Source organism: Pinus tabuliformis, chromosome Q (assembly GCF_031772625.1).
Source record: "Pinus tabuliformis cultivar Carrire ecotype Pingquan chromosome Q, CPIR1, whole genome shotgun sequence".
Lineage (NCBI taxonomy): Eukaryota > Viridiplantae > Streptophyta > Pinopsida > Pinales > Pinaceae > Pinus > Pinus tabuliformis.
This window is the reverse complement of record NC_142296.1, coordinates 213,709,908-213,734,265: the sequence shown is the minus strand read 5'-3', so window position 1 is coordinate 213,734,265 and position 24,358 is coordinate 213,709,908. Positions and strand designations below refer to the sequence as shown.

At 31.4% G+C, this 24,358-nt stretch overlaps 2 pseudogenes; both read left to right on the top strand.

Moving 5' to 3' along the window:
• Nucleotides 1–353: 353 nt before the first annotated feature.
• LOC149218971 (uncharacterized) lies at nucleotides 354–979 on the top strand (annotated as a pseudogene).
• A 1,079-nt stretch (nucleotides 980–2,058) lies between these two features.
• Nucleotides 2,059–2,908, top strand: LOC149218970 (cell division control protein 48 homolog B pseudogene; annotated as a pseudogene).
• The last annotated feature ends 21,450 nt before the right edge of the window (nucleotides 2,909–24,358 follow it).

Below are 24,358 nucleotides of genomic sequence, written 5' to 3'. Positions count from 1 at the left end.
CGCATGACAAATATATTAGTAGCTATCAAGCATCTAATTGGAATAAAATACTAGTTTGGTTAGAGTGTGAGCTTTTCTAGATTGTGGACACCTTGGGTTTCTTCTCTGAAGTGATAAGGCTATTGAAATATTCATGGGTGCCCATTTGAAGTAAATATTTGCAGATCTAAGCAAGGATCCCAACATCAGAAGAAGATGTATGAATTCTCTAAGAAACTATGCCCAATAGTTAGACAAGAAGGTTTAATCCCATAGATCCATACTTGGAATCACCCTTCAATCCAGTTTCAATCAAGTAGCACAATTTTGACCAGTTTTCTATGGCTTCAACTCAACCCCAAATGTGTAAATCCATGGAAACCAGTTATCCTTTTTCAAAGCCTGATTCTAGTGGAGGTCAAGACAACAATTAGTCTAGTGGCTAGAAAAGATATTATGGTGTTGCAACTTACTGGGCTTACTTCAATGTAGATACCTCTAATGTCTATGAGAGGCTTTACGATTGTCTTCTTCCATACAAAGACAACTTGTCAAGGAGGATTGTTCACAATCGATATTTGTATGGCCCATCCTGGATTTGCAATACTCTGATACTTGTGGCTATGATATTTGGAAACTTATTAGGTTATATAGCTCAAAAGAAACACCAAAAACATTGGGATTATGACATTAATAAAGTTACATGGTCGACTAGGCTAGTTTATGACCATATTTCTATTATACCTCTCGCACTCTACTTTTTCCTCAAACAATTCTCAATACCATCAGGCCTTGTAAATCTTTGGAGTTTATATCACTATTTTATCCTTTTGTTTGTCCCTACTTCATGTCTCTATGTCATTCCATTTGAGATATTTAGACAGTAGTAGTTCACGTTGGAGGGTTGTCGTTGGCAACTTTTCTTACCATTAATCTCAAAAGTCACATCAAAACAACCAGTGGAAGATGGTTCCTTATAGTGGTAAAAACATTTTGTTGAAGCTAGAGCTTGATGATAGAATCATTGTTAACCCTCTCTTGCAATCATGGGAGGATGAGGAATTTCATCACCATGTTCCTCACATACAACATTATTTCCAAGTACTTGGTATTTAATTCCTATAATAAACCTAATGCATATTTCATCAGCACTCTGTTTGATCACTACTTGGGTAGAAAAGAGGATAATTTTGAGCCCATATAAGTTAACATATCTTGAATTTTCTTCAATAGTAGTAGGACTAATACAAGAAGCGCAATGTCATTTAACTTGTCACACCCTTCTCAGCACAGTAGTAATTTCGCACTTTTCTCAGCGTTGTCACAAAATGAGTCGTCTCAATGTTGTTGGATTAGTTGCATTACCTAAAACGATAGTGTGATTCATGATAATAGTCTTAAAAAACTACAAATGTCATCGTTAATAATATTATTATCCTCTTGTAGTAATGCACAAGGGGAATGCATGATGATAATTGAAACATTCTGACTTCTACAACCCCTTCTAACGGAACACAACATGTTATCATGTCATAGTTGTTTATGCCCTCACATCTAATTTTTGAAGTTGTGTGAACTATGAATATACTAGATGGTCTTTCCCAGACAAGGAATGGTATTGTTCTAATTAATTCAGTATGCTTGAAATGGCAGTGACAGAAGAAGCTTAAGGGGATGGTTAGAAGGTAGAGGAAGTCATTGTAGGTAATAAATAATCATTGCAAGGGATGAGGGAACTTTTATTATGGTTGTTTCTCTACTCAAGAGAAGCAACCATTATTGGGTTAAGGTTGCCTAGGGGTTTACTATTATATGGGCCTACAAGCACTAGCAATACAATCTCGATCTAAGCAATTGTTTGAGAATGTGGTGCCCATCTCACTCTTATAAGGTCTAGTTAATAGGGTATATGTCGGAGAAAGTGAACTTATTTTTCAGGAGGCTTTTGCTAAAGCATGATCCCAAGCTACAATAGATATATTGGTCATCATATTCATTGATGAAATTGATGCACTTTGTCCTCATTGTAACTCTAGATGGGAGCAACAATCCCACATAGTTGTGCAATTTATTACTCTTATGGATGGCACCAAGCCATCCAAAATTTCATTTGATATATAAAGAGAGTGGTTGTGGTAGTGTCAACAAATATACCTAGGCATTTTTATATTGAAATTGAAGTTAGTGCACCTAATGAGGAAGATCATTTTGAGATCCTTTAGCTGCACGCAAGGAATATTCCCCTTAATCAAAGTGTCAACCTTCATGTTGTAGCTACATCTTGTAATGGATATGTTAGGTGCTTATTTAGCATCTTTTTGTCATGAGACTACAATGTGAACAATTTGAAAATCTTTTGGTGATTAGGAAGAAGAGTTACCTAGTATAACAGTGGAAGACTGGGAGGTTGTATATTCAAAGGTTGGCCTGGGCATAGTTAGAAGTGTCATTTTGAAGTGAAAAAAGTCTCACAGGAAGATATTTGAGGCCCTCATTATGTTAATAAGAAGCTTCAACAAGCTATGGAATGGCCTATAAAACATGTTGCTACATTTGTAAGACTTGGGATTTCCCATATTCATGGAGTGTCTTACATGGTCCACCAAGTTTCTCTAAAACTAATCTTGTTAATGATGCGGATCATGCTTCCAAATAAAATATTTTCACATTAAGTGGGGTTTATCTTTACTCAATGTATGTTTGAGAAGGTAAGGCTTTACTACATAAGACATTTCAAAGAGCATGCTTAGTAGCTCCCAATATAATATTATTTGATGAATGGAGAGGAGTTTCGACCAAGCTTTCATATATGCTAAAAAGAGTAGTTTTAATAAAGGTGAGCATGGAATCCATAATGAGAGGCATCATACATCAAGGTCATACTACAAAGATGGAGCAATACACATCCTATAAGAGAGGGTTAAAATAGTGTTGACCAAAAGCAACATATAATAGAGGAGATTGGTAAACACTCTAATGTCGAAAAAAAGAACCAAGACTTGCCCAGAATTTTGGTTCCAATACCAATAGAGCTAAGGTTCCAATAGCCTATTGATAATCAACAAGATTTAAACTATTGTAGATAAAATGGCAGAATCTTGGGTTGATTTACATCATAGTTCCAATGCACCCTAATTGAAAGGTACATTTATCGAGATAACAATGTTTACACTACTATAAATAGGCATCCATAGGGTGTGAAAGTCAATAAAATCCAATCACACATAAGTCAAACATATGGGCTACCTGGGATGGTGAATCTCAACATATGGTACACCAATTTGATGACTAGGAGTTTAGCCTATGGAAACATTAAATGGAAATGTTGTTTATGGAAGGGGCTCTACTTGGCATTGTGAATGGGAAAGTGTTGAAGCCATCTTCTATAAAGATGATCAAACTCAAAAAAATTCATACATTCCCAAAGGATATGTAATGTTATTTCAGATTTAGGACCTACTGCATATTGTACCATTTACATCATATTTCCAACAACTTTATTGGCATGTAGGGGTAAAATTCAGGGTAAGTCATTTTTCTTTCTTGAATATATCACGTCATAAAATTTTCCAGTATTTTACCTATACCTTTTTCAATGTATAGATATGATTAAAATAAGAAACACCAACGAAAAGGACGCTTGCATAACAAGAGGGAAGTAAGCACAACTAGTGGCCTTATTCATTATCCATGAGGACATGTTATAAATTATGACTCATTGTATCTCATATCATATTATAAATATGTTTGTAATGTTTATGAAAATAGTAAATGTTAAAAGTCATGTAAGAGTCAATAAAATATGAGAAGTAACTAGAAGAATGAAAGGTTATGAGGTATTTGAAAGGTCATGAGGAAGGTGAAGAGTCACCTACCCATTTGTATAAATACATTTGCATGCCTCTAAGCAAAGGGCTTTTAGCACTTCTGTCTTTTGGCACTTAGGTAGTTGTGAGCACTCTTACTCTTAGCAATTGTACACTGATTTGTGGTGAGGCTAGGTACTTATTTTGGATATTATATGAGTAACCTACCTTCCATTATTGGATTTTGAAGGGCTTGTAACACATGTACTCAATATTGCAACACTATAAATGAGAATCTCTCCACTCTTGGCATAGATTTGCATGCATTTTCATGGTGGTTGTAATGGATACCCAATACTTCTATTGTGTGTGCATTATTTATTCCATGCGAGTTATATGTTGATGAACTAATTCATGGCTTATTTCTCATATTTTGGTTGAATCTTTGCTCTTTCATTTCATGCATAATGTTAGTTGTTAGTTGTGAATTTTTTTCAATTAGTGTCTAGTGCTCTTTTAATCGTATATGTCCTAGATGGTGTTAGCTAACTAACTCTTCTTGATATGTACTTGGTGTTATAGAAATTGTGTTATATTCTTATACATTGTTCTTCGAGTTTATCATTTGTGGGTCGATTCGTCCTCACTCTCCTATTATTTCACACTTAGCCTCACATTATAATCTCTTCACTCGAAATCCAGGAAGAAAAAAACATGGTGGAAGTTGGGCCCACATACCAGATGGGACTCTTATCCCAAAATGCAAGAGGTCTAATTGTGACTTCACACTGGGGAGATCCTCTTAATAGTGGTGGTACATTTTTCCTTTTTCATAGAACCCAATACAATTCTGACATGGAATCTTAGCGTGGCAGGTCAATGTGGAATGTTGGCATGGAAATTTTATGTGGCAAGGTGTTCTATGATACTGACATGTGGTAGAAAGGACTACCATGTGTATTCCATGTGGAAATAGCATGAATGTTGTCATAGAAAAAAGGAAAAATCTTCTAGTGGCAATAAATTTGGATCAAGAGCTCAAAGTTGGGTGAAATTTGTTGTTGGAAAGCTTTTGATGAGAAAAATATAATGGTGGCCTTAGATACGAGTTTTAAGGTGATTGAAGGAAGAAGAAATTTGACAACCCCATCTCCATAAGTTAACGTTAGAGGTTAGGTCTAGATACCCTATAACCTTAATTGAGTATTAAGGGACTAGGTATGTGACAAAGTGCTTTAATCTTATCTGTTTTATAATTATTAATGTTCTAATGTTTCATTGGTGGGTAGTTATTTGTTGTATGTTGCTCACTTAATTGAATAATAAATATAATGTTAAAGGCACGTACTCACATTGTTATGGTGATCTTGTAGTACATTTATACATATGGATTCAAGTAAATCTATATAGAGAGGTCATCATGATACCCATAAGATAAATTATAATGAAAATAAAATGGGAGAAATACAAATTGAACCCAAGGACGAAAGGTAATAGTGAACAGTAACCATATATTTTATTATTACTATTTCAATATGAAATTATTATATGTATTTATTTGATTAATTATCTTTGCATTTTATTGTAAATCCCAAATAATATTTTATAATTTGATGAAGACTTCAGTGATAAAATAACTTAAATATTTTATAAACATCTAACACAAAGAGATAAAGAAAGAAATCATATATGAATATCACATCATTGAGGACGGAGAACCATAAAATCTCTAGTGAAGTTGTTCATCTAAACAACTAAAGATAAAATTTATATTCTTAAATGGATTTTATAAAAAAAATTTCACTTTCTTGCTAACATGTATGTGACTTGTGGGGAAATATTGTAGTGTAAGGATCCATAACCCAAGAGAATTTGAGCTATCAAAATACCCAAGGATAGCACCAACCCTAGGCCACACCAAATCTCAACATGGTTGGGTTTTTATGGTGTCTCCTTCCAACTGTCGTGAGTTTCAATCCTTGGATACCTTATAGAAAAAACCATCAAAATCTAACCATGCTAGTTGGATTTGACTTCATAAAAAAAAATTAAGATGGTAAAGGATTCATCATCATACTTATCCTTATGTGGGAATGATGTGGGACCACAAGTAGCAAATCAGAGTTTGATGAACCTTAATGAGCTTTAATATCCAAAATAGGAAAAGATGGCTTGATGATAAATGAGAAGGGGATTATATGGAAAAAATTTCAAAGGGGTGCAAATTTCTTTAATTATTTTGTGATCTGTGCACTTGGGAATATTCTAGAGAATACCCTTAACATTAAATAGACATAAAAATCATAAATAAAAATCATTTGTAATCCTTCATCGAAATTATGGGTTTCATGATAATGAAAAATGGATCATGAGAGAAATGGCATTAACTATGAAAATAAGACTAGACTATATCAAGTAAATTTTGAATCCTTATTTTTTTCTTCACTTACTTGTATAATCATCTTCCATTTCAAAATCGCTAATGAGTCTTTTCTAAATTTTACAAGTCTTTATTTTTTTAATCTTCTTTCCAATTTTAGGGAAATATCAAAAGGAAGCCTAAGGAAGCACATAAAACAAACATATTGATATCATATTGACAAAAATTTCTAGAAATCCATTTGCAAGTAGTTAAAAATGAAATAGAAAAATCACATTAAAATAATAACAAAAGGGAAGGAGGTGATGAAAACACCAAAACAAAAGGTTACTAGGCAAACAAATGATGCATTAGTTGAATTATTATTTCAAAAAACCTTCATGACAAATCTTATATTAATTATTGTATTTTTAATGATACCATTTTATTTGTCCCATACAAATTATAGTCCATAGTTGAATCAATGGACATTACACATGTTTATGGACAATTATGGGAAAGAAATATAAGGTATAAATTGATAGATTTAAATTATCCATAATAAATGGTTGCTAGGTGACTATTCACTAGCTTATGAGCAATATCAATTATATATCGTTTTCTCTAATGGAAATGCACAAAGATGAACATGGGAACAATCTAACTTCAAGGGAATTGAATTATATGCTAAAGAATAGAAATACAAAGATAATAGAGGACATGAAACTTGTGGCAATAGAGGTAAACCATAATTAATTGTCTTAAGTGTGGCAATTGAATCCTCTTGATAAAGATTGTGTATACATCTTGTTTTTCTTGTAAATGTGAGAACTCATTCAATTAGTTAAATGGTATTTTTATTATGTTCTTATAAAACCAACAAAATAAGATCTTTAGCCTTTAGAGTACAAGGATGGATCATAATATTGGTCCTCCTTATGGTGATAACGTGATTTTATTATTGTATCTAAATGTTTGTAAGAATCAATTAGTCACTTGATTTTATTTGTTGTATTTAAGATTCATATTTACTTAGGTTGATAGTAGACCACTTGTTCCTAGGAGAATAAATAACTATTGTATATAAATCATTGTATATTTATACATGACTTTTCCTTCTTCTTGTTTAATATTTAAATGTATTGATTGTTGTCACCAAAGGTAAATTAAAAAAAAATGGGATAAATGAAAGAAAATGAGTATATTTTTATGATTGAAAAAAAACATACCTCCACTATAAAAATATGAAAATATTATAAAAGTGATCATATGTTAGAATCCAACATGGAAATAGATTGACTCATCATTGACAAGATCAAAATGCATAAAATGATGAAAAAAGAACACTAAAATAGACAAAGAAAATGTCAAAAAGGGATGCAATAAGCATGCAACTAGAACATAGATGCTTGTCTAAAAGGATGCAAAAATTGGAACCATTAGGACATTCTCAAGTCATGCTAAAGTATGAAACTAGGATTCTATTGGGATGCTCCATAGACACTCCTAAGACACAAATAATATGCAACTCACATAAAGTATAGGTGAAATAAGGATATAATGAGGATGCTTATGGGATTCATTGAGGATTCTAGAGGGTCACTATGAGGATCATAGTGGGACACACACACCATGCATAGTGGATGTAAGGAAGATGGACTTCAAATGCAAACTAAGGGATGCAATAAGGTCTCAAAAATATCATGAAAGGGATGCAATTTAGTAACAAATAACATTGTTGATATTCTATGACTATTCAAATACTTGGAGATAACATTACAAGGTAAATACCCTCTTTGGTTTTTGAGGGGTGGTATTCCTCTTTTCTTCAAAAACATCAAAATTCCTGAGATAGGACCAGGCCCCCTTTTTAAAAGTAGTAAAATGAATTATAATAATAGAATATATATAATACATATACAAAAGTAAGACAAGAACAATATTTTTATGACATATTCATTTCTAGTTTAGTATAAGTAAAGCATAACACACCATTGGGGTATATGAAATGAAATTATATACATTTTTAGCGAAATTGACATAATAATTCAAATTAAGTCATAAAAATGATATGAAAAAACACATTTTCAATCACATGCTTTAAAATCAAATTCTTAGATCACACTAGCTATATGCTCATATGAGATCTTTCTGGAGCCTTCAATATACCATAAACAAAACAAAACAAAAAACTATTAAATAAGTTCATAATATTCATGGAAATAATTGTGTTCATCCAAATGGACCATGATGGGGTTCAATGGACTCAGTAAACATGATAGTGAAGAAGCTAGAAGAAATAAGGAAATGTAATCAGAAATCAACCTTTAACCTTGAAAAATACTCTAAAATGAAAGGTTTGATAATAACTAAATGGGAAATATCGGATTTCAATGAGACTATATGTTTTCTTACTATGCTCAAAAAACCTTAATCTTTTGTTTGTTGAAGTATCTTTTAAAAGTATCATCTTGAGAAGCCTTAGTTGTCATAACCACTTTTTCATGGTTAGGGATCATCAATTACTTTATGCACCACATTCTTAACCCATTGTTCATGAAACTCACTTAATGATGATAACATTATAGCATGATCGATTCTAGAGGTTGATAAGTCACCTTCAATTTACTTTACCTTGAAACCATTTTATGAATATTATCTCCTTTAACTTCATTTTTAATAGCATAGCTAACTAGCCACCTTTCTATATCATCTTCAGAAAAAGCATTAAAATAATTTTCCCAAGATACTTTTAAGGTATTTAACCATTCTTGCATTACTTATTTAGTCAGCAATATAGCATTCAATATCATAGGTGCGTCATTCAATTCATTTACTATATCAAGTATTTTAAGGAACAACTGACTTATTTATCCTTAAGAGTATTCCACACAGAAATTAAGTGTCAAAGTAAATTGATTTTTCTACCCAACATGCGTTGAGATGTTTGAGTCTAAGCTTGGCTGAGATATTTTGTTCTCTCCTCTTTGTCTCATTCACCTCTAAAACTCTAAAATAAAATATATTTATAGCATCTTTATGAAATTATTCATCATCTTCCAGTTCCTTTTGCAAATATTTAATAAAATATATAATTATGGATCCTGCAGTGATTAGATTTGTGGTTATTTCCCATGCTTCAAAAATAATGGTGAGTTGTTTGTTGATATTATCAGCCACATACTTTTTTATTCCATTTAAAATACTTGAAGTTGTTCTTATCTTTGAAATTTATTCAATTGGTTCCTCAAGAATTTCATTTGGTCTAGGAATGGTCAATGGTTCAACAAAGAGAGATTTTGGAAATAAAGTAGTATCCAATTTAGCTATTCTACTTTTCAACTTAATATTTTCCCTTTCCTATTTACTACTAAGGAAGTCAATGAATCCCTAATATCTTGGTGAAACTCTAAAACCTTTGAAATATACATGTCTTCAATGTCCATCTCTAAATTCCACTGATCATTAAGACTTTTATCCTTTAAACTAACTTCCTCTATTTGTAGTTTCTTGGAATCCTTATTGCATCTTTCATGGTGTAGAGTGACTAAATATTCTTCAAAAATAAATGGTCCATCAAAATCCAACTCTTCGGCATTGGATTTACTCTCAATTAAATATATTTTTACCTTGTTGGGTATCACTATTTCTTCATTATTTTCAACATCTTCATGTGATATCCCTTGTCTTGATAAATTTTGTAAATAAATATGCATATGTTTATTTTTGGTTAATTATGCTACATTGAAAGACAAATGAACATTTTAATTATCAATAATTTATCACTGATAATAGTTGGTTGTAAAGTTGTAATTATTAAGTTTAATTTTGTGGATAAAGAAAAATTTGGGAAAATAATTGTTGAGTACAAAGAGATGGAAGAGAAAAAAGGTTGCAATTTATTGTGAAAGTGTTATTACCCATCAATAAATCCTGGGCATTTAATTTGAATGATTAGATTTAATTGAGAAAAATTATGATATTGGCCAATTAATTGTTTCCTAGAAGATAGGGATTTGTCCTCAACAGTGGGAAACAAAAGCTCATTAGTGAGAAAATAACATGTCACCTGTTGGTGAGGTGGAGGAATTTATTAACCACCAAAATAGTGGTAGATGGGATGATATCTGTTTTTTTTACTTATTTTCATCTCATTATTCTGAGAGCAGAAAAAGCGACTTAAGAGAAGAAAGAGGTAGCATACAAAAGAATAATTGCAGGCCTGATATTGCTTGGGGGGACACTAGTAGACTATTGTGTCAATGTTGGGAGAAGCCAAGTACTTGAATCTTAATTTTCCAGAAATCATTGCAAGTCTATGTCTCTAACTTCTATGTTTAAGTATTTATTTATATGTCAAAAGGAATGGAGATTGTTGTTGAATATGTGCTACCATTAGTTTACGTTCATGAAGATTGAAGAAAGTATATTTATTGTTTATTTTAAATAACATAATTTTAATGTGTATGTGTTTTAGTGGTAGAAGAAAAGATTGTTATACTTTGTTTTGAAGATTTTAAATCTAATATGATGAAGGGCAAAGAAGGAACTTTTTATTTGAAAATAAACTTAGTCCTAGAATAGAAAGAAATTGTATTAGCAATGTTTGATATCAAAGCAAAATTTGTCAGAACAAAATAAATAAATATAAAACACATACAACCTTGTTGAACTTAGGACAACACTCTTAGTAAGTTATATCTTATGATAAGGGTTATGTGTGTGTGTGTGTGTGTCGTCATTGCAAAAGAAATTTATAACGATAAACCAAGTATTAGGTCTTAAAACACAGATACTTTCGATGGATTTATACTGCTCTCTATATATATATATATATATATATCTATATATATATATATATATATATATATATATAGGGAAATTCAGTTGTCAGAGACTCTAATTTAAACAGCAAAGAGAATTAGAGATTCACAACAAAAGATTTCATACTAATTGTAGACTTTCATATACCATGAAGAAAAATATATTATAAAACATTATCAAGATGTCAATTCCTCCATGTAATAATAATAATAATAATAATATCCTTTTTAAGGTCATGGCCAAGCCAAACACCAAATTTTTGTATGAGACCCCCTTGTTTGTGGGACCAGGGACCCACCTCAGCGCAACTATTTGACTGCTAAGTCTACGAAGGCATACATACTCTACCCCCCTCTGGTTTTGACCCTGTGACCTCTTGGGAGGAAACACATGCTCTTAACCATTAGGCCCACTCAAGCTGTATTATGTATGGTGTACTATGTATGTACACCATAGTATGTATATATATATATATATATATATATATATATATATAAAGGGAAATTCAGTTGTCAAAGACTCTAATTTAAACAGTAAAGAGAATTAGAGATTCACAACAAAAGATTTCATACTAATTGTAGAATTTTGTATACCATGAAGAAAAATATATTATAAAACATTATCAAGATGTTAATTCCTCCATGTATGTACACCATAGTATTCTTCTATAATTTTAAACTAGAACATGGTAAATAAAACAAGGTAAAGGAGAAATTTATAAAAATTCATACAAATGGTTAACAGGAATATATATATATATATATATAAAAGGAAGAAAAGAACAATAAATTTGTACATTATGATATATAGTTCAACAAAGTCGAGGATCAAAACCTGCTTATAAAAATTTAAGAGTCTGAAGGTTTCCTAAAGACTACATGCCATGATTTTTAAGAGTCTTAAGCCTTCCTAAAGACTACATGCCATGCAAGGAAATATACGCAAAATATAGAGCATGCATTCCTGGAATAAATAATTCAGGATTCGATATTCAAGTAGGCGAAACAATTCTCGTCCACATAGAAGATAACACCAAGAGTTTGAAATCCTCCGACCTCGTAATTCAACGAGTGAGTCGGAAGTCTGGATTCATACTCGAATGGAAAGATAACCATAAAAATATGCTAAAAAAATATGGAATATATACCTACAACGAAATGGAACCTAGAATGTATGAGTGGTCAAGCATTAAGGAATATGCTATAAAACATAACAATAAACAAAAACAATAATATAGTACCTAAACAATATGGAACGTATAAGTTCATTATTTTTCTCAGCTTGTACAGTGAAATTGTAACAGTGGTTTCTAGAACAGATGTAAAGGAAAGGTGTATTTAACCTTCCTTACCCAAAATTGATAAACAAATTTTATTTAGAAGGCATAAGGAAAAATTTATCTACATATTTAATCACTGCCAAAATAGAAAGAAATTAATTTTGACAGTTCAGTGTCCAAAGTAAAATACCCATTTTGTAGAAATATTACGTTAGAAATAAAAGGACTGGACGAATTTATAACATGGGGTTCGAAGTATGACCTTAAGAGTCGACAACTGAGGTCAGAGAATCACACATAAATCCCAACCAAGTTTGAAGATGAATTAAAATATGAATAGAAGTACTATAAATATATTGTCAATAAATATGTTAAGGAAGCTAACCAATGAAGAAATAAAAAAGGCTATTCAACCATTTATTTACATATATAAAACATTTTTCTTTGAGAGAAAAGAAGAATTGGAAGATATAATGGGTATAAACCCTAACTTAATATTTAAAGGAAGGAAAGAAAGAAAAATGCTTGTGAAAACTTATGAACAAAGTCCACTATGTTTTGCTTTATAAAAAAAAAAAGTAAAGAACTCAAACTAGAATATCAAAGAAAATGAAACCCCTTTTCGGCTATAATTAACACACCAAGTCCAATAATGAGAAATTGAAAATGACATACGATATTTTCGTAGTATGAACGAGAGAATAAAAATGTGACTTACTTATGATAGAGGGAGATTAAAATATGAGTGTGTCTCTTCCGCCGACCACCTTCACAGAAAGGGAAGAACCCTAATTTGGGTCATAGAAAATCATTTTCAAAAAACCCGGACAGTAGTACATTAAAGAGTAATTCCCATGAGAAAGGGAAACCCTCTACTAACCTACGAAAATACAACAGTGGAAACATTCCAAACTCTTCTAGAAACTAGATCTAATATAGAACTCATAGAAAGAAAAATATAATCAAGAGGAAATTTAGAAAAGGGGATTTTTATCTATTTACCTGTAACAACAAACCGTCGTGAAGTCGAAAGAAAATTCCAACCCATATAGAAGGCATGAATCAATCACTATATTGGCACTTTACTGGTTGTGTTAACAAATGGTGCAATAATTTACCACAACAAAATTACTCTGAAAAACCCTAGTTGCAGAGCGAGGGTCGCAGTGGAGTTAGGTGGAGAAAAATAACAAAAAATGAATGAGGTTTGATATTGGTAGGGTATTCATTAAAAGTTCAATAAACTCTAAGCCATTCTCCACCATTGATCATGCGAGACTTGATCTTGAGCGTTCGTTCGATAGGTCAAACGTACAAATGTGGAATTCACTAACGAATGCCACGAGTAAAGGAAGAATTATCTAGAAGTTCATGGTCTTATATTTGTAAAGTAATACATTAAACGATATGTAAACCATCACAATTAATACCATATTCGAAACGTAAAATGATTTGAGAAATCTTACATTCAAGGTAATGTTAAAGCTATATAACAAACCATTAATATGGTTTCATGCTAATACCTTGGTTGAGTAAGGGTTGTTACGTGGAAAAATGTTTATAAGTTAGTAACACTTCATGTTGTTGGTATATTAATGTGCCACGTATGTCTGTAGAACTCTCTGGAGAGTCATAGTTATAGGCATAACTTTATCTCAAGCAACAATTCATGCCATAACATAAAACCACATGCAATACAATAAGAGAAAAATAGTTGATTATATAGGAATGGTGAATTAATTTGGAAGAAAATAAAGTTAATCATATATCAATCTATGCGGCGTTATAGAGTTATGTTATCACAATATAAGTTATCCCTTAGCTCATTACTACAAATGCTTATAACAATGTTAAGGGAATATTGCTAGTAAAGGTCACTACATGTAAACAAAAGCTATAAGGGAACTCTAGCACCATGCTTTTATATCATGAAGAGATAGAAATACATACAATAACCTTGAAGAGATAGAAATACATACAATAACCTTGGCAAGATTGTAATTAGGATGACAATTCTATATGATGAAATTACAAGATACTTGTTGAAAAATTTGTGTTTAGATAAGTAATATACAAATTAGTACCAATTATTTTGAGGAAAGATTGAATTAAGAGTTAAATTCAGAAAAATACCCACCTCTATATTACATAGTATATTAAAATCTATAGTATACCAAATGTCTGCAGACCATTTAAAATCAATAGAGGGTAAGAAAGTGTGTTGTGATCAAACTTAGAATTATCAGTCCCTTATTAAAAGAAAAATCGGTGTGGAGTAAGAAGTATTACACTAAAGTGATATTTGAAAATTATGTAAAATAATAATAATAATAATAATTTGGGGTGTTTATGAGAGTCATTACAAGTAGTATCATAGATGTAGGTTACAACATTGGGCCTTTTATGGGTCATGAAACTAAAGTAGTTATACATGTTATGAACAAATTATTCAAAAGACTGAGGAGTTGAAGTATGGTTGAAGAATTTAATGGACAAACTTTTGTAGGATCACCATGGGGTAGTAAGGAACTTGTTACTGAACTAGAAATGATGAGTAGTGGAACCATTAATGCAGAGAAACAAGAATCTAAATTAATACCAAGTAATAAGAACTTTCAAAACAAATTTGGATGATTTTAAGGCAAATCAATCAAGGTTGGTCAAATCCAAAGAGGAACAAGAGGAGATTAATGGATATTTGTTAAGAAAATTGGAAGAAGAAAGAGACAACAAAAAGACTAATAGGAAAATATCTAGAACAAATATACTAGTAGAACTAATTCCATAACTTCTAGTGAAATCCAAACAAATGATTCTAGTGACCAGGGAGAACATAAATCAAGTAGTAGTACGTTAATGCCTAGGAAAAGGAGGTCTAACTCTGAGTTGAAGGGAGAGTTTAAAAATATTAGACCCCCTAATTTTGATGGTGAGTCTGAAGAAAGCGCATACGCATGGATCCTAAATATGTCCAAATATTTTGAAGTATATAATTATTCAAGTAATCTGAAGGCGAGATTGGCAACTTACTATTTGATTGGTGAGAAAACCCTATGGTGGGAAGAGAATAAAATTGTTAAGAGAATTATAAGTAAGAAATTAACTTGCAAATTGTTCAAGAAAGAATTTAAGAAGAAATATTTGACTGAGAGGTACTTTGATGAAAAGGCTAGGGATTTTCATGAGTTTAAAATGGGGCAGTCTACTATGGATGAGTTTGTTAATAAATTCATGAGCCTCCTAATATATGTGCCCTACTTGAAAGAGGAAAAGGAAAAAATACGAAGATTTATTAGCTTCCTACCTTTTTCATATAGGGAAAGAATTGAATTTGACCAACCAAAAAACATGGATGAGACCATTAGAAAGGCCAAACTATGTTTCAATCAAAGAAAACAAAAAGGAGAAAATTCCAAAGGATGGGTGGCAAATAAATCTGACATATTCAATAACAAGATGAAGGGGTTTAAGAAACCTACTTTTTTCTAAAAGTTTGCAAGCAAGGAATTATAACAAAAATGTTAATCGGAAAAAGAATTTGGGGCAGGAAGGAGGATCTGGGATAGGAAACATAAATTTTAGCAAATTAGTAAAACCACCAATAAAACATTAGTGTTGTTGTGAAAACCACTTATGGAGAGATTTTCCACAAAATCCATTAAATAAGAAGGCAACATTAAATAATATTGAGTAAGCATCTATTGTGAACAATGTTCCCTATAACATACCCAGAATCAGTGTTGCACAGGATGGGAGGCAAGCAGATCATCAGTCCACCATGGTGGAAGTTCAAGGTAAGATTCTTGATAAATATGTATATGTACTTATAGATCCAAGGTCTACATTAAGTTACATTTCTCCTGTTATAATTGAAAGGTGTAAACTTGCAAAAGAAAAACAACATAATCCTTGTTTAGTGAATTTGGCCACATGGAATAAAAGAAAAGTGACTAAAAATAGAAAAAAAATGCACAATAAATCTCAATGGAAATAAGATCACACTAAATCTGAACATATTACCTTTGGGGTCTTATGATATTCTCATAGGTATGGACTAGTTAGAATAACATAGGGTGATATTAAATTGTTTGGCAAAGTCCTTTACCTATGTTGATGATAAATGGGAAGCCTGCATGATTCAAGGAATTCCAAGAAAAAAATTTGATAGGAAAATCTCTATAATACAGATGAATAAGTATGCTAGAAAAGGGTGTCAAATGTTCACTATCCAAGTACAATATCTTTCTGATAATAAACAAAAACCATCACTAGAATAATATCCTATATTAGAACAATATAAGGATGTTTTTCCAAAGGAAATACCAAGACTTCCTCCAAGGAGGGATATTGATTTTACCAATAATATTATACCTGGAGTCGTTCCAGTGTCAAAAGCCCCATACAGAATGAGTATCCCTAAATTAATGGAGTCTAAAATTAAATTATAGGAACGCTTGGACAAAAAGTATATAAGGCCAATTGTGTCTCCTTGGGGAGTACCAGTTCTATTTGTCAGAAAGAAGGATGGTACTCCTAGATTGTGCATAAATTACAAACAACTTAATAAGATGACCATAAAAAATAAATATCCTTTACCCGAGATAGATGCCTTTTTTGATCAAGTCAAAAGAGCCTTCATTTTCACTGAAATCGATCTAAGATTAGGATATCATCATATCAAAATTAAATATGAGGACATTCACAAGACAACTTTTCACACATGTTATGGACATTATGAATTTGTAGTACTTCCATTTGGGCTTACTAATGCACCAACTACATTCATGTGTCTCATGAACAGTGTCCTTAGACCATTCCTAGATAAATTTGTAATTGTCTTTATAGACGATATTATGGTATACTCAAAGAGTAAAGAAGAGCATGACCAACATTTGTAGATGGTCCTTCAAACTCTAAGAGATAATTAACTGTATGCTAAATTCAAGAAGTGTTATTTTTCCCAGAAACAAATTAATTATCTAGGACAGTGAATATCAGAGGAAGGCATTGTTATTGATCTAGAAAAGATAAAGGCAATAATGGAATGGTCAACACCTAAAAATGTAGAAGTTAAATCTTTCACGGAAATTACAAGCTACTATAGGAGACTTGTAGAAGAATTTTCCAAGTGATCCAGATTTATGCACGAATGAAATGAAATACATATTTAAATAGAAATGCAGAGCTACAATGAAAATGGAACTTGAATTCATTAATAACAAATACTAAAAAAAAATTACATGCAAAATGGAAATAAACCAACTCAAGCGATGGTAGTTATCTATGAGAAGAGATGTGGCAGCTACATGCCTTCTGAACTAGGTTGCAACAAGGCTCAGAAGCCTTTTTTATTATTTAGAAATAAGGAAAGCCCTGAACGTCCAAAAACCTAACCCTATGAGATGAAGCGCCAAAATTCTATGGGCCCCGTTGGGGTTAGTTGGTACATCAACTTCTCGAGGTTGTAACTTTGTCATATGATCTTCGTTTGACACGTACGATACCTCATTAGAAATATCTATCCAAGGAACACAAGTTTTGACTGGAAAATTGGACTTTTGATTACAAGTTTGCTCATTTTCCAAAAAAAACACGGTTTAGGACCTCAAAACGGCTCCAAAAGTTTAGGACTCGAAAAACTACCAAAAATAGTCAATTGTGCTAAAATTAAGGAAACTAAAATAAATATTGGTGGGCTTCCAAGTGGAATAGGCGAGTGGCCACCGATACCCACTTGGATCACCAAGCTCACATATCCAATTACTTCTCTACAAAAGAAAAGAATAACATTTAAGTGGAGTCAAAAATTTTAAGACAACTTTGACATGCTAAAACACCTTTGGATCCTAACCAAGATTTTCTGGTATGTACGGATGCATGTAAGGAAGTCTTAGGGATATTTTTTATGCAAGATGGTCATGCTATTTTTTATGAATCTAGAAATTTGAAAGAACGGGAGAAAGACTATGCTACTCATGATCTAGAACTGGCAACCATCATTCATGCATTCAAAATGTAGAGACATTACCTGATAGGGAAAATTTTCAATTTAAAAGATAGATAATGCTAGTCTCAAATATCTATTTCATCAACCTAATCTAAACGCTAGAAAAGCAATATGGTTAACATTTATTAGTGAATATGTTTTTGAGATTACACATATTAAAGGGAAAGAAAACATAATAGTTGATGCTTTGAGAAGAAAGCTTAATCACAATTGTGTTATATTAATATCAAGTTGGTCAAAAAATTGGATAGATCAAGTCAAAATAGCTGCAAATTATAATTCAAAATATCTGAAAATCAAGGAAAATGTGCAAAGATTTGAAAATTTGGATGAGGAGAGAAGTGATTTTTCAATGCACAACCAATATTTATTGTTGTTTAAAGGAAAAATTTATATACATGATGATATAAATCTGAATTTTTTTGTCTTAGATCAATTGCACAAAAAGCCAACAACTGGTCATCTTGGTTATAAAAAGTTGATTATTATGCTAATAAAGGATTTTTACTGGCCAAATATGAAAAATGAGATAGCAGAATATGTAGCTAGATGTCTTGAGTGCCAACAAGTTAAAGCATCTCATCAACATCCTGTTGGGTTGTTGCAATCCCTACCCATTCTAGAATGGAAATGGGAGACAATTTCAATGGATTTCATCATTGGACTACCAAAGACTAGGAAACAACATGACTCCATTATGGTTGTGGTTGATAAACTTAGTAAATAAACACACTTTATCATAGTCAAATCCATTTTTAAGGCCATAAACATTGCAGAAATATTCATGAGGGAAATTTTCAGACTTCATGGGATACCTAAAGTTGTAATTTTAGATAGGGATGCAAAGTTCACATCCAAATTTTGGAAGGGTTGTTTGAAAACATGGGAACAAAGTTAAACTTTAGTACATCCTATCATCCTCAAAATAATGTTCAAATAAAGAGGATCAATCAGATATCTGAGGATATGTTAAGGATGTATGTTAAGGACAAACAAAATAAATGGGAGGATTATCTACACCTAGTAGAGTTTGATTATAACAATGGATATCAAACCTCCTTAAAAATGAGCCCTTTCAATTTTATGTATGGAAGAAGATACAAGGTACCCTTAAGTCGGAATCATTCAGAAGATAGATTGGTACTTGGACCAGATATGTTAAAAGAAATGGAAGAAGTGGTCAAATAGGTTAAACAAAATTTTAAAAACTATCCAATATCGATATAAAAGTTATGCAGACTTGAAGAGAATTAGAAATGATTTTAATGGGAGATCATGTGTATTTAAAATTCAAGCCCAATATAAGCACACTCAGACTTGGCAGTTTTGCCAAGTTATCTTTTAGATATTGTGGAAATTTTGAGGTGTTAGCCAAAGTTGGACCTGTATTTTATCAGCTAGCCCTTTCAACCAACATTAAAATACATCATGTATTTCATGTTTCGTTATTGAAAAAGTATGTACATGATCCATCTCATGTAATTGATTGCAATGTTGTACAGGTGGAACTAGAAGGAGAGTTCCTAGAAGAACCACTACGTACTCTAGATCAAAGGGTAGTTACGCTCTGGAATAGAGATGTAGTGCAGTTGAAGTTTCAATGGAAACATTTCACTCTAGAGGAAGAAACTTGGGAGTTGGAAGATGCTCTCAAAGAAGCATATCCTTCTTTATTTTGATAAAAAAAAAAAAAAACTAGAATGTGCTTCGAGAAATAGATGTTGATTAGACACCAGGACAATGTCAAATTCAAGCAGGGGAGGTTGTGATATCCCTTGGCTTGATAAATTATGTAATTAAATGTGCATAAGTTTATTTATGATTAAGTAGGCTACATTGAAAGATAAATGAACATTTTAATTACCAGTAATTTATTACTGATAATAATTGGTTGTAAAGTTGTAATTATTATGTTTTATTTTGTGAATAAAGGCAAATATGGGAAATTAATTTTTGAGTACAAATGGATGAAAGAGAAAATGATGTAATTTATTGTGGAAGTTTTATTACCCGTCAATAATTCCTAGGCATCTAACCTGAATGATTAGATTTAATTGAGAAAAATTATGATATTGGCCAATTAATTGTTTCCTAGAAGATAGGGAGTTGTCCTTAAGAGTGGAAAGCAAGAGTTCATTATTGAGCAGATAACTATGTGCCACATGTTGGTGAGGTGGAGGCAATTATTAACCACCAAAAGAGTGGTATATGGGATAATATTTGTTGTTTTTACTTGCTTTTGTCTCATTATTCTGAAAGCAGAAAAAGGGATTGAAGATAAGCAAGAGGTAGCAGACAGAAGAATAATTACATGCTTGGTATTCCTTGGGGGTACACTAGCACGTTGATGTGTCAAGGTTAGAAGGATCCAAGTACTTGACTCTTAATTTTCCAGAAACCATTGCAAGTCAATGTCTCTAACTTCTATGTTCAAGTATCTATTTATTTGTCAAAAGGGAAATATTTTATGTTGAATATCTGTTGCCATTAGTTTATGTTCATGAAGATTGAAGAGAATATATTTATTGATTATTTCGAATAGCATTAGTTTAATTTGTATTTGTTTTAGTGGTAGGAGAAAACATTGTTTTCATTTTGAAGATTTGAAATCTAATATGATGAAGGGAAAAGAAGGAAAATTTTAGTTGAAAAGAAACCTAGTCCTAGAATAGAAAGAAATTGTGTCAGCAGTGTTAGATATCAAAGAAAAATTTGTCAGAACATAAAAAAACAACATAAAACACATACAAACTTGTTGAACTTAGTACAACACTCCTAGTGAGTTATCTTAATACATAACTCACTAGGAGTGTTGTACTGAGTTCAATAAGTTTGTATGTGTTTTACATTTTTTTGTTATGATCTCACAATTTTTTGTTTGATATCTAACGTTGCTGACACAATTTATTTCAATTCTAGGACTAAGTTTCTTTTCAACTAAAAATTTCCTTCTTTGCCCTTCGTCATATTAGATTTAAAATCTAATAAAACCTTCTTTGTTAATAGAAAGTCAATTTATAAAGATAGACAAAGCATTTGGTCTTAAGACAAAGATGTTTTTGATGGATATATATATATATATAAGTATATGGAAATTTAGCTGTCAAAGACTCTAATTTAAATAGTAAAGAGAATTAGAGATTCACAATAGGAGCTTTCATACTAATTGCAAACTTTTGTATACCATGAAGAAAAATATACTATAAAATAGTATCAAGATGTCAATTACTCCAGGTAAGTACATCAATGTATCATTATAGAATTTTAAACCAGAACATGGTGAATAAAACAAGGTAAAGGAGATATTTATTAAAAAATATACAAATGATTAACAAGAATAAATATATATATAAGGAAGAAAAGTAATGATTACTCTACACATTATGATATACAATTCAACAAAGTCGAGGCTCACTGCCTGCTTATAAAAATTTAAGAGTCGAAAGGCTTTATAAACACTACATGCCATGTAAATAAATATACGAAAAATATAGTGCATGCATTTCCAGAATAAATAATCAGTATTCGGTCTTCAATTAAGAGAAACAATTCTCGTCCACATTGAAGATAATACCAAGAGTTTGAAAGTCTCTGATCTGGTAATGCAACGAGTGAGCCAGATATCCGAAGTTGTACTAAAATTGAGAGATAACGATAAAAATATGCTATAAAAATATGGAATATGTACTTGCAAAGCAAATGGAACCTAGAATGTATGAGTGGTCAAGCCTTAAGGACTGTGTTATAAAACAAAACAATAAACAAAAACAAGAATGAATACATGAACGATATGGAACATATAAGCCCATTATTTTTCTCAGCCTGTATAATGAAATTGTAACATCAGCTTCCAGAATATATGTAAAGGAAATGTATAGTATACCTTCCTTACCCAAAATTGATAAACATGTTTTATTCAAAACGGAAAAGGAACAAACAATCTACATAATAAATCAATGTCACAAACAGAAAGAAATTAATTTTGGTAGTTCATTCTGCAAAGTAAAATACCCATTTCTTAGATATCTTGCGTTAACAATAAAACCACTGGAATAATTTATAACATGGGGTCCGAAGTATGACCTTAAGAGTTCGAAACTAAGGTTAGAGATTGACACAAAAATCTCGACTAGGGTTTGAAGGGTGAATAAAACAATAAGTAGAAGTTTTGTGAATATATTTTCAAGAAAGATGTTATGTGAGCTAACGAGTAAAGAAATAAAAAGGTTATTCAACCATTTATTTACATATAAAACACCTTTCCGTGAAAGAAAAGAGAACTAAAAGACATAATGGGTATAAACCCTAACTTTATATTCAAAGGAAAGAAAGAAAACAACTTGTAAAAACTTATGAACAAAGTCCACCATGTTTTTCTCTAAAAATATATATTTAAGAACTTGGACCAGAATATCAAAGAGAATGAAACTCCTTTCAATTGTAATTAACACAAAAACTACAATAATGAGAAACTGAAAATGAGATATGGTATTTTCGTAATATGAACTTAAGAATAAAACTATGACTTACTTATGAGAGAGGAGGATTAAAATATGAGTGTCTCTTCTTTCAAGCGCCTTCGCAAAAAGGGAAAAACCCTAATTTGGGTCATAGAAAACACTTTTCTAAAAACCACGATAGTAAGACATTAAAGAGGAATTCCCATGAGAAATGGAAACCCTTTGCTAACCTGTGAAAATACAATAGTGGAAACATCACAAACTCTTCTACAAACCAAAGCTAAAGTAGAACTCATTGAAAGAAAAATATAATCAAGAGGAAATTTAGAAAATGGGGATTTTTCCCATTTACCTATAACAATAGACCATCATCAATTCAAAAGAAAATTCCAACCCATATAGAAAGTGTGAATCAATCACTATATTGGCACTTTGTTGGCTATATTAATGAATGGTGCAAGAATTTCTCACAAAATAATTACTCTGAAAAAACACTAGTTGCAGAGCGAGGGTCATGATGGAGAAAAATAACAAGAAATGAATGAGGTTTGACATTGGTAGGGTAGTCATTAAAAATTTAATAAACCCTAATCCATGCTCCATTGTTGATCACATGGGACTTAATCTTGAGCGTTCGTTCAGTAGGTCAAACATACATACATGGAATTCATTAATGAATGCCACAAGTAAAGGCAGAATCATATGGAGAGTTCATGATGGACATTTATAAACCAATACATGAAACGATATGTAAACAATCACAATTAATACCACATTCAAAACATAAAATGATCTGAGATATCTTATATGCAAGGTAATTTTAAATCTATTAACAAACCATTAATATGGTTGCATGTTAACACCTTAGTTGAGTAAGGGTTGTTATGTGGCAAAATGTTTATAAGTTAGTAACACTTAGTGTTGTCAGTATATTAATGTGCCATACTCCCTTTTATTTTCAACAAAAATAAAGGCCTTATAAAATTTTATTATTTTGCTTGTTTTTATTGGATTTTCATTGGTGTGACTCCTACATTCCTCTCTTCTAATCATCATGTTAACCTTTATGTTGATGAGCTTTGACAAATTTGATATTTATTTTTTTATGGATGTTACAATGAATGGCTTATTCTTTTGCTCATTGGTGATGTATGAGATATTTTTTTAAACTATTATGGTCAATTTTCATCTATCATCACTCCTAATAATATGAAAAATATTAAAGTTTGAGGTTCGTTACAATATCAGAGATATTTTGATTCTTTAGCAACCCTATTTTAAATTTTAAATGTTAATAAGATGATTTTAAAAACAATCTTAGTAGACCATACATCAATCCTTATGTTTCAATTTAATAATGTGTAAGCCCAAATATTTTGATAATGCTTCTATGGCTTTTAGTATTTCGATTCTTCGACATTCGATCATTTCTTTCATTACGATCTTTGTAACTATCACCTTGGTCGCTTGATTTTGAGTGGTTTTCCACATCTATTTTTGATTGCCCCACCTTCAAAAAAAAAAAAATATGCAACAAATGAAGTGTTCCCACATGTCATTTACGATTTGAAAGTTTTGTGTCTTGCTTTAATAAAAATTTTATTCGAGTTGCTTTGGTTTAATTGTGACTTTCGTGTCGTTCCC